Source organism: Drosophila erecta, unplaced genomic scaffold (assembly GCF_003286155.1).
Source record: "Drosophila erecta strain 14021-0224.00,06,07 unplaced genomic scaffold, DereRS2 tig00000092-arrow-pilon, whole genome shotgun sequence".
In the NCBI taxonomy this organism is placed as follows: Eukaryota; Metazoa; Arthropoda; class Insecta; order Diptera; family Drosophilidae; genus Drosophila; species Drosophila erecta.
This window is the reverse complement of record NW_020825207.1, coordinates 10,962,843-10,979,735: the sequence shown is the minus strand read 5'-3', so window position 1 is coordinate 10,979,735 and position 16,893 is coordinate 10,962,843. Positions and strand designations below refer to the sequence as shown.

The 16,893-nt window shown below is 42.9% G+C and overlaps 2 non-coding genes across 2 annotated transcripts; both read right to left on the bottom strand.

The window, feature by feature from the left end:
* Window positions 1-3,556: 3,556 nt before the first annotated feature.
* Trnag-ucc lies at window positions 3,557-3,628 on the bottom strand. The gene has a single exon. It is a non-coding gene; the product is annotated as a tRNA-Gly (tRNA).
* A 5,288-nt stretch (window positions 3,629-8,916) lies between these two features.
* On the bottom strand, window positions 8,917-8,988 carry Trnag-ucc. Its single transcript has one exon. It is a non-coding gene; the product is annotated as a tRNA-Gly (tRNA).
* Window positions 8,989-16,893: the final 7,905 nt, after the last annotated feature.

Genomic DNA, 16,893 nt, shown 5'->3' with positions numbered 1-16,893 from the left:
GGCGCTGTACAAATTCCCTTCCGCCGAATGGATAAATCTGGAAAAATATTTCAGCACCAGAACAAAGGGAAAGATTTAAAATAACTTGTATACATATTTTTTTTATTCAATTAAATTGATATCAATTTATTTTTACTAGCTAAAGACGATGTGTAGGAGTGCTGTACATAGACCTTTTTCTAAAATGGAAAGGTACTAATTGATTGGGACTTAACTCATATGTTTGCCCTTGTTTGAGAAGCACTGTCAGAGATTCGGCATTTACTTTTGTATCTATAATTTATTGCAGATTGAAAGTGGTCGAAAACATCGCTCCCGTTGGCCCCAAAAATGCCCACTTATCTAAAATGCTGTTTTTCTCACAATTGACTTCAATCATATCGGCCATATGCATTGACTGCTGATTGATTGATGAAGCCTAGCAAATGGTTGGTTGTTGGAGCAAAATTGCATAAATCCTTGGCGCCGGGCTTTTCGATTTCCTTTTGGCCCACGTTATTCTGACCTGCGGTCTGCCCTCGCTCCCCGTCTCACTCACGCCCTCCCACCCTCTCACTCGCACATTCGCGTAATTGCGTTTATTGTGCGTTTGAGATTTGTAATTTGCTGGCGATGCATCTGTATTTGTGCTTGTGTCTGCCACGTCATGTGTGCGTGTGTGTGAGCCAGTTTGGGTTTGGTTTGGGCCGTGTTGATTGAAAATGGCTTAAGTAATCGACAGTTGATTGGTTGATTTGATTGCTGGTGTTGTAGTTCGGTTGTCACCTAATATTGTTTGTGGTTCGCACTGGGCTCTGGCATTCGCTTACCAATAATCGGGTCAGGAAGTTTGGCTTAGATTGCAGATGGCTTATATATAATTAGGGGTAGCGAGTTAGAACATAGTTTAGAAAACACACATTTTAGGGCTCAAAGCCCATTTCAAAAATTAAAGAAATTACGTGGCTGTAGCTCTTGCTTAAAAATAATGAAAAAGATAACCACATTTATTCAACATCTCCCTTTGTTTGGTCTACCTTTGATTTGGTTGCAGTGGCCGCAAACTACTTTCAGAAATTAGCAGATTGACAGCGCCACATCCTTTCACTTCCTCTGCTTCCTCCACTTAACCCTCCAGCCCGAGTTTTCTATGTCAGGTACAGACTTTCCGTCTGAACCCTGACCCAGATTAACCGCCCGGCCCCTCGAGGCCCCCAAATCCCCCAAAGCCGCCAAAGAACCACCGTCTGCAGAGGCTCTTGAGCGGCTAAATAAGCTTGCTGGCGGCTACAAACACTTTTGCGCCTGGACGCAGCCAAAAGCACCACTTTGAGTCGAGCGGTTTGGCGGTGGGCGTGGCAGGGGTTAAGTTTGCTGTGTGTAGCAAAACGTAAATAACTAGCCAAAGCAGAGGGCAAACAAACAGAACTGCCAGCAGGAGCAAAGGCTGAAGTCGAAGGAAAATGCAAAGGCAGCTGCAGCGAGGAGCAAACCGAGCCAAAGAAACGTAAAATGCCGCAAAAGGAAAATCCACTTTACCGCTAAAAAGTTCTTCACATTATTGCTGCTGCTGCCACCGATGCTTGTTACCTGTTACCTCTTTCCATTTGCCATTTACGATTTACCATTTACCTGTTACCTTTGCTCTTGCCAAAACGCCACCATTATTTCGACCTGAAAATGGCTACAAGTGGCGCTCAACTCTTCGCCTTCTGTGGCTTCCACATGCACTCTAATATTTAACATAAACAAATACAAACGAACTACCTTAGTGGTTGTCTCTGCGGATACAATAAAGTCGGAAAACTGGAGGGTATCAAATGAACACTATTCAATATATATTCAATAAAGAGAATGAATAGCTAATAAATATTTGGTGCTCAAAAATATCATACACAAATATCATATAAAAATGTAATACAAATATATATTTAATCGTATTTATTTAATCGTAACATTACTTTTCCCAACATAAGCCATTAAAACTTTATGGAAATGGCCAGCTCCTGCCGGTTAGCAAACTGGATTAATAAAGTCAGCATTCCACAGTGTCTCTAATCAAATGGCTGCGAATAGACAACTACGTCGAGTCGAGATGAGATCCCCCAACTAGGAAACCAGTTCCAGCGGACACCCAAAGAGAGTTAGTAGGGGATATTTCTAGTTGTCAAACCCTTGGGTGGCCAATTTTAAGCAGGACGCGACATCGAGCAATCAAAACTGCCATGATTAATGTCAGCACAATTGACATAAAGCATTGGCCATGGCCGAGAGTGGAAATCGCCGAGGGCCATCCAGGCCAACTGGAAAAACTCGAACCCGAACCCGAACTCGAGCCAGGAGGATGCAATTATTGATGGATTATTTACTGTCAGCACTGTCCGTTATGACAATGAGATATGGCCACAGGGCTGGCTGGATGGTTTGTCTGGAGAATGTCTGCAGCCAATGACATCGACTAGACGAGCGAGCGAACAGTTGGAGCTGAAGATTGCTGTCCTCGAGTTGGGGAGTCATTGAATCTTGCTCCTTGGCTGCTTGGCTCTTTGCGCCTTTTGGCATCTATCGCATCTCTGACTTTGCAATTTATGGCTCGCAATTATCTGGAGTGTGTGTGCGCATCATTAGTATTCAATATATTCAGTATATTCACCATTGCATTGATGCATTAATTGCGCGCAATCACCTTTCATATAAATAATCGAGCAATAATGGTGCGGATACACTGAAAGAATATACACTTACACTTCCATTTAGTGACAAGAAGTGCTCCTTGAATCCCACCTTGTTTTTTCCCGGTGCAGAACTCCCAAGTAGGAAGCCAAAGTCAAAGTCAAGCGCTGGCGACGCCTTCACTCATTTACATATTTCGTGTAATTATGCGGGGGAATTACAACGGGAGCTATGGGCCACCGTCACCATCGCCATCGCCATCATCATCACCAAAACCACCGACCATCGTCGTCGCAGCAATCATCATCGTCCTCACAATCCGTGGCATAACTTCTTGTCATGGCCCTGAGACTTTGGCTGCCAGTCGGACGCAGACGTTTGCCGTTAATTATGTTGACAGCATTGACAGCCGCGCTGGGGATCGCGATTGGGATTGAGAATGGGGATAATGCATATATATAGCTATATAGGTATAAGTGCTGTAGAACGGAAGGGGGACCACCAGCCATGTTGTGTCAATCGATAAACGTTTAATCGCCTTGAATTGATAATAGCCAAACTGCCCATTATGTCCGCGCTGATGTGCCGTCTAATGGATAATTTGTGTTTCAGTCAACTTTTGATTTGCCCGCTCAATCACATTTCGAATGCAAAACATCAAATCGCTGCGGAAATGAAGCCAAAAAGTTATGATTCTTTGATTCCCCATAATTGGGACCATTTCCATAAATTTTTTTGGAAATTAGGAAAGGCCGTGGGAGTGGTGAATGGCTGAATTGGAATTTCAAAGCTGCCAAATGGGTCTCCGAAGTTGTAAGTTTAATATGCTGCCAAGCCTGCAGTATTGTATTTTACTGCACTACTTACCACAGAAAAAAGGAAAATTAAATAAAAAAATTACTTGTGCGTCGGCCGGGAATCGAACCCGGATCAACTGCTTGGAAGGCAACTATGCTGACCATTACACCACCGACGCCGCTTGGAGGCACGGAGAAAATAACTAAACTTAGGCAAAGAGTGATAAGAAAAAGAAAGAGAGTGAGAGAGGGACTGAGCTTAAGCTTAACCTACACAAATTAAAATTTGAGATCTAAATATAGAACGCCTAATCAACTCTTTAACCTAAACGTGCTCGAGGAAAATAATTAATTAGTTTTGTGAGCACGCACTTGTATGTACATATGTATGACAGTATACAAGCCATTGCACGATAAATTGCAAAAATCTTAAAAATTTATGGACTGCCATAAGATAAATAAAAGGATATTTATGTTGATTGCTTATTTGCTTTGAGAGTAATCGGCTAAATATGTTTGCCCAGCACCACCGAGAGTGTGGAAACTGTGTGGAAACCTCTTGGCTTCCATCACCACGGAGGTGTTGCGTAGGTGTCAAAGGTCAATGGGTTTTCTGTTCGACAGAGACCGCCTGTGGACAAAGTTGCTCAACGGCTCCAAATGCCAAACGAGCTGGCGGAAAACGACGAGTTTTCTGTGCGGAATAAAAAGGCCTCTGCCAGCCAGACTTTGCTTTTGACAAACTTATTAAAAAAGTTTCTGCCAGTTGGCAAATATCATAATCATCTGCATTTCAGATAGTACGCAGCTATTTTCCCCCTTTTCATGGCCCAGCTTTTCCTTCATAGTCAGCGAGTACTATGTTTGGCCTATGCCCTCCGACTTCAGCTCGTCATCGCCAGACATTTTACTTGCGAAGTTTACCACTAATGGCTTATGATGCTCTTTCAGCTTTGACTATAACCATTTATTTGGGCCTATCTTAAGCGCCTTAAATTAATTACAAGGCCTATAAGGAACTTTGCATTAGTTATTTTATTATACCAGATTAAACGGAATCTGCAACTAAACGATGCGGATTAAAAGTTAATAGTGATCTCTGGCGATGAAAATATTTAATTCGACTTATTAGTTAGATAGCCTTTCATTTTTAAGAGTATCCTGATAGCACTCAAAAATTCAACCCACTCTCAATTAATTCAATTAATTATCAGACAGCTTATGTGTGTGTGTGTGTGATTATGTGATTGAGATGATATGCAAATAGTTTTATCAACTGTTTATGCCATTCATACACAAGTTAAACAACAAAAGGGATGACAAAGTTGAGCACTAAAATGAAAATGCGCATTTTTGTTATTGCCTGGCCAAATTAATATGTGCATAACGCTGGTGGCCTTAATAAACAATTTTAATTAAATATTTCATAAAGTATGTATTTATATTAATTTTTCCCACATATTTAGCTGGTCGAGATTGCGGAATTTTTTCCCAGCCAAGGCGACACAAAAATTTTTATTAGCTTGCATATTTGTACTGCGGGCTTAGCTAATTAAAGGTATGTTTTGTTAGTCATTAAAGAGTTTAATTATTTAAATTTATGATTTTATTTGGCTGATTATTATTTGTTGATTTCCGGGCATACTTTTGGGGGTTCGAAATTTTAAGAGTTCCGTTTATAATAATGGGTATGGAGTAGTTTACTCCACGCACGAAAGGCATTATTTATTTTTCATTTATTTATATGCGCGTAAGCCAAAGTTGGACCGAGGAAATTGTGGTGCCACCGAGGGGACTTTCGGATAGTAAATTACAAAAAGCGGACAGTTGCTTACCCCAGTGGCCAGTGGCCAGTGGGGCATGGGAGCGTCCCAGTTGCCCCTGCCCCAACTCCTCACCATGCCTCCCAAATGAAAAGCACAAGCTGTGCGTGCGGAAATTGAAGGCATCAAGCTACGGGCAACTTGCAACTTGCAACTTGCAGCCGGGTGCTCATCCACTTGGTCCTCATAATTGCCTCGCGGTGCTTGGGCTAATAGAATTAGAATGTGCACCACATGAGCAATTTTCTGCAAATTTGTCGTTCGGCTCGTATACATTTTGCAGCTGCTTTCGCAGAGGATCGCGGCCTGCTCCTCCATCCACGCTAATTAGTTGGCCAAGACCCCGGAGCTGGCCGTATAAAAACCAGCTAGCAGGAGCCCAGCGCTATGTGGATGCCATGTTCGGATGTTCGGAGGAGCTGCAAGGAGGTGGCGGATGTCACCAAAGGTTGATTGGGATCAAGGTGAGAACGAAGTTGTTGCCGCCGCCATGGAGCCATGAAATGTCCACTTTATGGTGGGTGATCGTGGATGTGCGGAATTCAATGGGTTGTTCTTGGTGCGATGGTGTTCTTTGTTTGTTTTTCATTTGCTGGCAAGCCATCGGCAACAATGTCTTGGGCCATGTTTTTTGGCATCGTTTCTTCTTTTTTTCTACCAGAGTTGTTCAAGTAAGACCTATTTTACACTTTTAATTGGGTAAGGTAATGTTTAAATGCTTGGAATATCGTTAATGTTTCAACATCAAATATTTTGGTTTTCACCTAGCTGGTTATACCTCAGCTGAGCACTGTATTTTACAGTAACTAATAACGGTTAAGCTATATAATTAGATATTAACAACAAAAATTCGCGACAATTTAGCGACGCTGTGGAAATTCAAGCCTGTATTGCGAAGAATTCGTGGTTCGTCGCATGACAACGGAAATTAAATTGCATGAAATTGGAAAATTATTACACGCAGGCACACAGAGAGAGCGGAAAATGCATTTGCATAGTGCTGAGGTAGCCATGCAATTTGGCCGGCCATTTAAGCCAAATTAAGGCCCCGTTGCTGGCACTACTTGGCCTCAAACTCCGTCTACGTCTCCGTCTCTTTCGACGTCTTGCGATGGCCATTCTAGTTGGCTAGATGGCTATGTGGCGTATGTGCGTGTTTCTGGCGGTCACATGCAATCAAGGCTGCAATTTTCCTAACCAGTTTCCTTTAACCAGTTGACAATTCGTGTGCGTAACGCGGTCTGGAGCCCGTCACTTGGTTTCTAGCCATATTTCTAGCGCAGTGTGTGTTACCAAAACCAGGCGTTGAGTACACAGAAAAATTCACAAAGTGCACTATCAGGTATATGTACATATTAGATACATTTTTTGGTTGCAGCTACACTGCAGGGATACATTCCAGTTGTAAGGAAAATTTACATGTTAAAACTGAATGTATGATGGTATTGTTTTTTGCAGTGCATGTCCGAGCGTTTCATCTTCGTGGGCTCCTTTCAGGTCTTCGGTTTTGGCATTGGCATGCATCGCCAATCAGTTGGCAGTTTGTTTGGCTTAATCGCCTGCGTAATTGATATGCGCCTCTGAGTATGCGTGTTAGTATCTGTGTGCGTTGGGAGGCGGGAGCCCAGGTTGCTTTTTTAATTAAACTCCACAGCTCGCTGGCTTTTAGCTGGCAATTTAACAGAGACATTAATGCGGGGAGCTCTGGCCGGCGACTGAGCGGCAGATTGGGGCAGATGCTAAATGGATGTGGAAATAGAATGAGATGACAGCGATTGATCTGGGGGAGTGTGTGTGTGGGGTCGGGAGGAGATGGGATCTGGTGATTGCTGGCCAGCAGGAAAGATATTATCGTATGCTGGATTGGTGCTCTGGCATCTCAAGTTTGCATGCTTGTATGTGGTTGTATGAGCTCGCTTTAAAAGTGTATAAACGCGTTTTATTAACAATAAATAAGTAAGTAAAAAAATTCGAGCATTCGAATAAAAATGTTTTTTGGAAACCCCTTATTTGTGAATGCATTTATGCGTATGTGCCAAAAATTACAATTGCAAATGTTTCGTTTTTCAGGCGATTCTCTCGCGGCACCGATGGCCCTTTGACCCCGTTTAACCCTTGTCTGCCGGTGGCACATCGGTGGACAAAGACAAATATTGGGCCGCAATCACCCAGCTGTGAAGATGCCGCAGAGCAAAAACAAACAGAATACTGAGGCACTGAGGCACATCAGGCACAGAGGGCAGCAAAGGCGAAACATCGCCAGCTGACCACCGGTCATCATAATACGAAGTGGCACACAGTGGCTGCTACAAATATGCGAAACCCAAATAAACAAAGCGGAAGCAAGCGGGGGGCTGGGGGCCAAATGAAAAGTGGGCGTGGCACTTATTGAAATGCCAAAAACGTGCAGCGCAGCTGAGAGAATTAAACCAAATATTGTCTCGAAGTGGCAGCAAAAAAGGCCAACCGCAAAGAACAAATATTATATTTGTAAATCTTAAATGTAGTTGGACAATATTTAATGAAAAAGCAGCTCTCATCGAAATAGAAATATATAAAGTTGCTCATGGCTATTAGTATAGTTACATACCTCTGATTTATAAGCATGCATATTGCAACCACAACTCGCAGCTTGAATAATTTTAGAGAGCTATTCGAGGCCAAAACTTCCAATAAGTGCGTGACTTGACCCTTTGGCTCTGGTGGCAGACACATAAATCGGGCTCCAATTCAATTATGTTAGCCGTCAGTGAGTCCTTATCTGCCGCACTACTCCACATGGGGCTTGATTATAACCCAAGGTCAGTGCAAGTCCAGGGCCAAAATCATATTGGGTATTTCACGCACGTTTCCAGCATTAATTGATATTTGCAGTAATACGCATAAGTCAAGAACAGGACAGCACCGAAATGAATAGCAAATGAGTTCCCAAGGAAGAGGACAATGGGGAGGCCGAGTACTAAGGAAAATGTTAGTGAGCGGAAATGGGATACTACACCGGAAATATTTAATAGCTCAATAGGTTTGTCTGAATCTTACTTTCACAGCTTGCTCATCATAGGCATCTTTTGGCTCTGCTAATAGTCAAAATGACAACATTTTTCGCTGGGTGTTTGGCACTCTGAAAATCTGCTATTGAGAATTTAGTGCAAACAAAACGCTTTGGCATACGCAAACGGCATACTAATTAATCCCGGAATCCAAGCATATTTAAACCCCTGCTCAGGACATCGTTTATTGACCTTGGACCGGACCAAAGATGTTCATCTGTAATGCGAACACCAAATTACAAGCTTAAATATTTGCACGTTGAGGCTAAGGCAATGTCAACCTTATTAAATTTTCACTGCAAATATTTGATTTTAAATTAATGGGCAGGAGTATATGCGCTGAAAGCATTTAGTTTCGAACAGGTGTTGTATTTACTTGGACTTACACAGTTAAAGGTTTGCTGATTACGACATAATTTCCATCCAACTGATTTGACTGTGTGTGCTTATCAATTATCTTGAGTTATTCCACAATAACAAGGATGTGAAGGGTGAGAATAAAATTAAAACCATATGTAACAAAATGCTCCGAAATGCTGATATTGAACGAAGATGAACAAACATTTTATAAAATAAAAACAAAAAGCTTACTTGTGCGTCGGCCGGGAATCGAACCCGGATCAACTGCTTGGAAGGCAACTATGCTGACCATTACACCACCGACGCCCCTTGGAGATGCGGAGAATTTTAGCCCCTATCACTCACCCCTCTACTCTGTTCTGATTGGAAGTGAAGCGTGTTCTAAAAATAGAACGAGCGATAACCACGCTTAGCAAGTCTTAAGTATTGAAATCTTTGTTTTCCCGCTTATCTAATTAGGTCAGCTTGGCCACAATGACAAATTCTATATTTCGTTATGTGCAGTCAACAACTAATTCGATTTGGCATGTTGCCTCACAAACGTAGAGATACCCAAATATATAGGAAACAAGTCAAAGTATGTGCTTTCACAACAAAAATCGAAAGTGAGAAGGTCACTACGTGGAATTTAGTAATTTAAAAATATTTCTTGATCATTTGCTCTTGGTCGAATTGACCCAATAACTTTCTAAAGAGTCCCCCAAAAATCGTGTGACAAATTAGTCTTGCCCAACCTTTGATTACATTTGCAACGCAGTCAGCTTCACTACCAGTTCCAAAAGTACTGACAAATCTTTCATATGCAAATGGGGCGACCGACGGGTCAAATAACTCCACAAACACACCCACTCGGATGGAAACTAACAAAGGTTAGAGGCAGACCACATGCGGTCCACGAGCCAAACTATTTATTACCCACCAACCTTAGCTCTTTTGTACTCGAATATTTATTTTCCGCCTGGCGAACCGTGTAAAACGAAAGACAAACAGCAGTTCGAGCCTAAATAACCGAACCGTGTTTGGCTGTGATCTTTGACATGGACTCCCTAAAGTTATTTTGAATCGATCTACCATGTATTAATTAATTTGTATGATCCGCTCACAGCGTGTCGGTAATTTCCCGTATCCGAAAGCATTTTGCCGGGCCTAACAAATCGCTGGCAATACATCAAAATCTATCAAACGAATGCCCATTTCATTTGGCTACCTTTTTCGACCACTCTATGCGGCACATAATTGATGGCACTCTGCTGGGATTGTGGGATACGGTGGGTTTTCATCTTGAAAGGGGAAAATATAAGGGGAAAACAATAAGGTTGACACTGATGCCAAATGATGTCATTGCCGGAGTTACAAAGTTGGGCTTTGTGTATTTTTCGAACCTGTTGCTCTCAAAAAAGAGTTTCTCCCCTCTAATTTATTTATTCCAATATTTCTATTCCTTTCTTTGGCTTTTGGGTTGCTGCGACCTATTGAGTTGTCTACTTTGGTTAATTGACTCCATTATTTGGCCTAATCGCCTAACAAGGTTCCAGTTTTTTCAAAAGCTTTTTTGTTTAGTCACGCTGGATTACGGAAGAAAGAGAATGACCGCAGATATAGTTTGATATTGGAGTTAATCTTTATTTGTATCCAACGCAGCTGGAATGGGGATTAAATAGATTGAACTCGAATTGGCTTTTAAATAGCGAATTTCTTTCGATTAACTCATTAACTTGGCCTTGAGCATATGTAGCACATAAAACAAAGTTGTTACATTTTGGCTTAGCTTGTAAATTGCTTAAGCTGGTGGGGCTTATTAGTAATTATTTTTCATGAGCTAATAAAGTTGGTTCTCGGGAAATGCTTGACTAGTTTTCGAATGTAGTGAAACGACTACGTTAATAGTACGACTTTACGGGTGTGCGTATCAAACTAATTATGGAGCACAAGAACGCTGCATTTAACAGTCCTTGAAATTACATATGCAAAATGCGAGAAAAAAGCACGCGAAGGAATTAATGGCTGGGGGAAAACCAGTAAAAACGAAACGGAAACTGCATAATCAAAAATCACAGCAAGCGGTAATCAACGGACCATATATTTTCAAGATGCCCAGCCCCCTTCGGCCCACAATCTTCTCCTCGAGGAGCCCACACACAGCAAGTTTGTACGGCAGGCTGGCCAGCCACACGGATGGGAATGGTCAAAACAAGTCTCCTGAGCCAAAGGATGCAAGCTCATGTATGTACACAGAGAGAAATCTCTAAATTCATAGCCATATAAAAGTAAGTAAGCGGCAGACTGGCGACCGAACCAGCTCCGTGTGCGATTTCTCGCAGTGTACGCTGCTGAATGAGCTCAAATTTGTACCGTGACTCGTCTGAAGCCCTCCATTTGCTATCCTCACCACATGCGGCATTCTGTTGAAAGGAACTTAGAGAGCGGTTGTCTAAGTTTCCAGACATTGAACTTGAATATGAATTTTTAATTGCATGCGGCATGCGAATCTTGCCCAAGCCAATTAATTACGCATCGATTTGTGACTCGGCAGGTTTTCGCTTATGGCCAAAACCCACACTCAATACCAATACGGAACAGAAATCCCATACCGAAATCCAACCGCCTGATGGGCAGTAACATTTGCATTTGACAGTGGGGCAACTTAATTGTTGCCTCTTCTCGACTGACTTGGCAACTTTCGGAAATTGCTTAGTGGCAGGCTGGAGGGATGGCATCGAAGTCATTAGTTTTGATTTGGGGCATCATCATGAGTGCTGGTCCTTCGACAAAAAGGCTCATTCATCAATAATTTCCTGGTAATCGCTGCAAACTGCATGCGGAGTGATTGACATCTGTGCCTCCCGCACCTGTGACCTGATTTTCTGGTCGCCATGAGTCACTTCATCGAGTTAACCAAGTCAACCTGTTTTGCTCCATGGCCTCTGGCTAAAACTTACCTGCCTTTTGAATAATTTTCAATTAACTACACGTATACGAAGGTACGTCAGGCAATGCAGCGATGAATAATAATTTCATTTAAGCGTGCAGTCTATATGTATTGCTATTTATGTAGCTAATGCGACTGGCGACTGTGTTCCATTGAAAAGGAGCAAAAAAATTAAGTAAAAACGAGCGCACACTCCATAAAGGCAAAACTAATCATACAATAAATGAATCCTCATCAATTCATGGACAGCAGGAGCTCGCATTCGATGAGAGCATCCATCCTGGCCGTTGTCCCGGTGAGTAAGCCACAGATAGGACCCAGTTCCGAGATCCCAGCTCCTACGGACTAGCCCCCAAATGAGCAAACAGCAAAGGCAATAAAATTTATGTTAAGTAGCGCGCCCATAAATAGCCAAAAGCGGCAATGGACTGAGTGGCCATTGGACAGCGTCGTCGTCATCTTCTGGCCTTGACAATAGGAGCAGAAAAACCAGGCTACACTAAGAAAAAAGGATTTCTTAATAATAAACATGTTGAATTATACCAGTCAACTATCTATGAATTCTTAGGTTCATTCAAGTCGAAGAAGTATGCAGAGATACATATTTTGAATATTCTACAAGTATTTTAAGCATATTAATATAGATATAGACATTTCTTTCGGTGCATTTGTATAGAGAGCTAGGGGTGGGGCGAAAAATCGTGAAATCGTGGAATGATAAATGTCAAAGCAAATGACATAAATAATCGAATCGAGCGCAAACTCAGTCAGCCATGAAAGCGATGCGTTCCAAGGAGCTTGTATCCCGGAGGAGCAGGAGTTGCGGCAGGAAATCGGGAACGGGGGGCGTAGAGCCTATCAACGACATGGGCTCCATAAAGAGAATAATCGGCGGAGGGAATCGGAATCGGAATCGGAATCCTTTAACGTCGCCAAGTGTGGTCCGTGGGCTCCATTTGCAGATCCGATAGCACGAGCCGCTCCTCTTTGGACGGGCGATGAAGCCAATGCCAATGCCAGGGCCAGGCAAAAAGGCAAAGAGGCAAAGAGGCAAAAAGGCTAAAAAGCAAAGAGGCATACTCAATTATTGATAGATTATTTACTGTCAGTCAGCCGGCGAGTCGGGCAGCCAGTCCGTCAATCCGTCAGTCAGGCAATGACATTGCCAATGGCCATTGTGACTCGATTCCGGGAAGAAGAGCTCCGTCACAGTGCCATCGTCATCATCTCCCGATTCTGGTACGCGACTTACATTAATCACCAAGCCAAGCACTACTGCCCCTCAGACTTTCTGCCCCTTTGGAGCTGTCCATGCGTGCAATTTGTAGTTCTCTATAAAGCATGGGTCTGCGGCTCCATATATCATAGAAACCAACTGGAATAACCAGAATTTGCATTAACACATCAGCCAGCGGATGAGCGTGATGGATCCTTGGAAGCAAGTGTAGCTGCAAAGAGGATTGCACTTCTAAACATTTTTAATAATATTGATATAATTAAGTCGGCATTTATTACTGCGTTTGTTATAAATCACTCACCGCAAGTGTAAGATGTTTATGAGCATACCCTTCTCACTATAAATCATTCTCGAATAGCCGGATCAAAGCAGAATTCCTTGCCGATCATAAAGCCCCATGGGGAGGAAATCGAGAAACACTTTCAGTGCCCAATTTCCATTTCCCACCTCATCTGGCCCGTTGGGCAGTTACCGCCCCCCATTTTCCATTTTCGATTTCCATAGCTGGCGGTGGGGCCGCCGCACACCTTTATGGCTCATTAACGACATGTCGTGGCAACCACGATAGCTTTTGCATCCCACAGGCAGCCGGAGGAGCCGCCTCCTACTCCTCATCCTCCAGCTCCGCTCGCTGCGGCAACAAAACGAGCTCAATAAAAATAAAAACTGTCTGTCGACCGACCGGACTGGAGGACAATAAAACAAAATGGCAATTTACGATTTTATTTACGAGCTGCCGCCAACAAGAGAGAACGTGGAATGGGTTAACTTAAGCACCCAGGCCTATATAGCGCAGATCCATCTGCAAAGGTGACTTGGGCACTTTCGCAACGAAAGGGAACTTCAAAAGGAGCCAGCGCCCCAAACAAAAATTTGTCATGCTCGGTGCGCTGAAGCCTCCAGCTTCTCCACCTTCTCCAGCATCTCGCTTTTCGATTCCTGGTGAAATGGTTGTCTAAACTTGTGGAACTGCATAAATTATACGATTCTCGTATAGTTGGCGGCCACCAGGCGCAGCTGTCAACGCCCGTCCGCCCATTTTGCGATCCCTTACCCATTTTTTCCCGCCCACAATTGTGAACTGGAGCAAATTGTCTTCTCCCCAGACTTCAAAAAATTGACCGACCTGCCGCACCCCTCAACAATGCACTTTAATGGGCGTTGTGCACACACGCACGCACAGACGCCTCCTATTTCTGGTACCAAGTCCCCCATCCTTATCCAAGCCCCCATCCCATGGACACACATTGTGTGGCGTATTTTTGGGCATTTGTCTTAATTGAAAGTTTATTAGAGGCATTTGCCGGGCCCTAATTAACTTTGTCATGCACTTCAGGTGTGAGTTTTTCGAGGGAGGACGCGGAAAACCGCGAGATTTTGGGGTTAGCCTTTAATGGTTTCAATTAGTCAAGGGGCGGGATGATTCAATAAGTGCCAGCTGTGAAGAAGTTTCGTGGAAAGTAAGATTATCAAAGAGAATTAATGCTGCAGTGCTTATCACCGCACCAAACCCAGAAGAATTTCATGTTCCTAATTATAAGCAAAACACCACAAAAACTTAATGCTTTGATCTTGCAGCACTCTTCTGTTTATTACAATAATAAAACTTCACTCCAAATTTCCATAATAAAAACTACCGAAAAATCGACCAAGGCAAACGCACAAAAAATCGTAAAAACTTTCCCAAATCTGTTTTTCATTACGCCACTAGAAATATTGAGCTTCGCAGCAAAAGAAGCTATCTATCTTGGCCAAAGTGCGCCAGACGACAGTTAGAGGTACCATACATGAGATGAGTATCTGAGTTGGAGAATGAGTTGGAATATGGGGCTCTCGAGTGGCGATGGCGCGTAATGCATCATAAATTCACATTAACACTTTGCAGACATGTGCGCTGTGGTCTCCCCTTGGGGCCCCACTTCAGGCCATCCTGCCCCAATCCTCGCCAGCCTCCACATTGTTGTCTGCTTTGCATTTATGGCCCTCATTTTGCGTTTTAAAAGATACATTCTGTGTGCCATTTGTGTCATCTATGGGGCGAGTGGAGTGCACGTGTGTGTGTGCGGCGAGACCAGGAGAATTTGTGCATCTGTTTCGGTTAGATTTTGGATGATATATACGGAAAGTAATACCCTTTAGGGGCATTTTCATATATCATTCCATACCTCAAGCCAGCTAATGAAGTAGCTTTACGATAGCATCAAGATTTTTAATAATATATTTTAGGGGCATTTGTGCCAATCTAGGGTATATCCTCTTCGAAAGCAAGGATAGGAAGCACTTGTACCTCGTTGTGTTTTTGCCTCTGTTAAAGATGCAATAAAGATTTTTTCTCCATCTTTGTGGGCCGGCGAAGGCAACGTCGCCTCAGAATATTTACTTTTTAATTTTTTATTGCCCATTTGAGTGCGTGGAAGCTTTTGGGCATTTGTCAATTTTCACGATTTACGATCGACATCATCATCAACATCATGGAGTAGCACAACAAGAGCTTTCAGTTGTGGAATAAGGAGGGAACTCCACTTGAGTGGCCCCGCCCTCCAGTCGCTGAAATCCCCTAGCTGAAAAGCGCCGACGACAGAACAAGATTTATGTTAATTTGTTGTGATTTATTGAATGATTTTTTATGGGAGTTTCACGCATGCTGCTGGCCTAAATATTTCTCTGTTTCCCCAGACATGGAAAACCGGCAGGCGGACAGGCAGACAGACAGACGGAGGCACACAAAACATTTGACAAAACCAAATGACATTTTGAGTGCTCCGCATGTATGGTTAATTGAAAAAAAGGAAAAGCAACAGCATTGGATCGAATGAAATTGAAAGACTCCTTTTGGCACAGTTGGAGCTCGTTGTGGCATGTTTAACCCCCTGTTGCCCCGCCCTTAACCCGCCAATATGATCAATGTGCGTCTGTCATGCAAATTTAAATTTGTCCAAAACGAAAGGAGGGGAATACGATGCAGATAAGCTTAAGACAAACCGCAAGCCGCCACACAGGGAGAAAGTTCAATGACTTTCAGCTTTAAAAATAATTTTAAGAACTGTTTAAATATATTGTAATGCTGAAAGTCCATACTAACCTCCTAATTTAAAATTGAGGGAAAAACATTCTATCTATCAAGTTTTTCCTTTAAACTGACTACAAAGTTAGGAAAAACTACGCAATATTTTGAATATATTTGAAATATTTCAGTTATTTGAAAACCTATATCCGCAGAAAGTATCTCAAAGATGCAGTCAAAATGGGAACCGTTTTTTCGTATGTGCGCCTGGAAGTTGATGTTGCTTTTGGGCCTAGACAAGCGGCAAGTTAATTTATGCACAACAGCATAAACTGCCGGCGGAACGGCAACAACACAATGCCAATAAAAGGCTGCAAGGCAGACACCACAACAACGACAACAACAAGAACAATTTGAAAATTGTTTATGCGTCTGCGCAGCCGCAAAAGTCGCCTTCGTCTTTGCCTTCTGCGACTTGTGGCGCGTTTAGTGTTAAACGCTTGATTAAAATTCTTGTAACTGCAACACTTTTGTGGCATGTGTTGTAGTTGCCTGCGCTGTTTCTGTTGTTGTTGCCGCTCGGGATCTTTATGGAGCGTGTTTTGTTTCGTTTCGTTTTCTTTTCTTTTATTTTCTTTTCTTTTTTTAGGCACAATGGTGGGGGTTTTCCTTCAGTTGGAGGAGCGCATATAGTATCCAGATCGTGTGTCTTTACCTGGCGGCAATGCGGCCCGGCTATTGTTGTTGCACTGCTGGTTGTTGCCGCGCGTTGCACGTTGCTCTTGTTCTTTTTTAATTGAATTGATTTGCATTTTTCACGCAGGCGTTGCTCATTGGGTTTGCTCTGCTGTCTGGCTATTTGCACTGTCATCAGTGGGTTAAGGCGACCGGGAGGGGGTCGGTTTGAGCACGGCGAAAGCTGAAGAGCACCGGCGAAAGCAGGAAATGTTTGCATTCGGGGCTGGCCAGTTAAATTAACCCACATTAAGAGGAGTATAATAATTTAACCGGATGTGCATCGAGGCTTGTGCGTTTCATTAG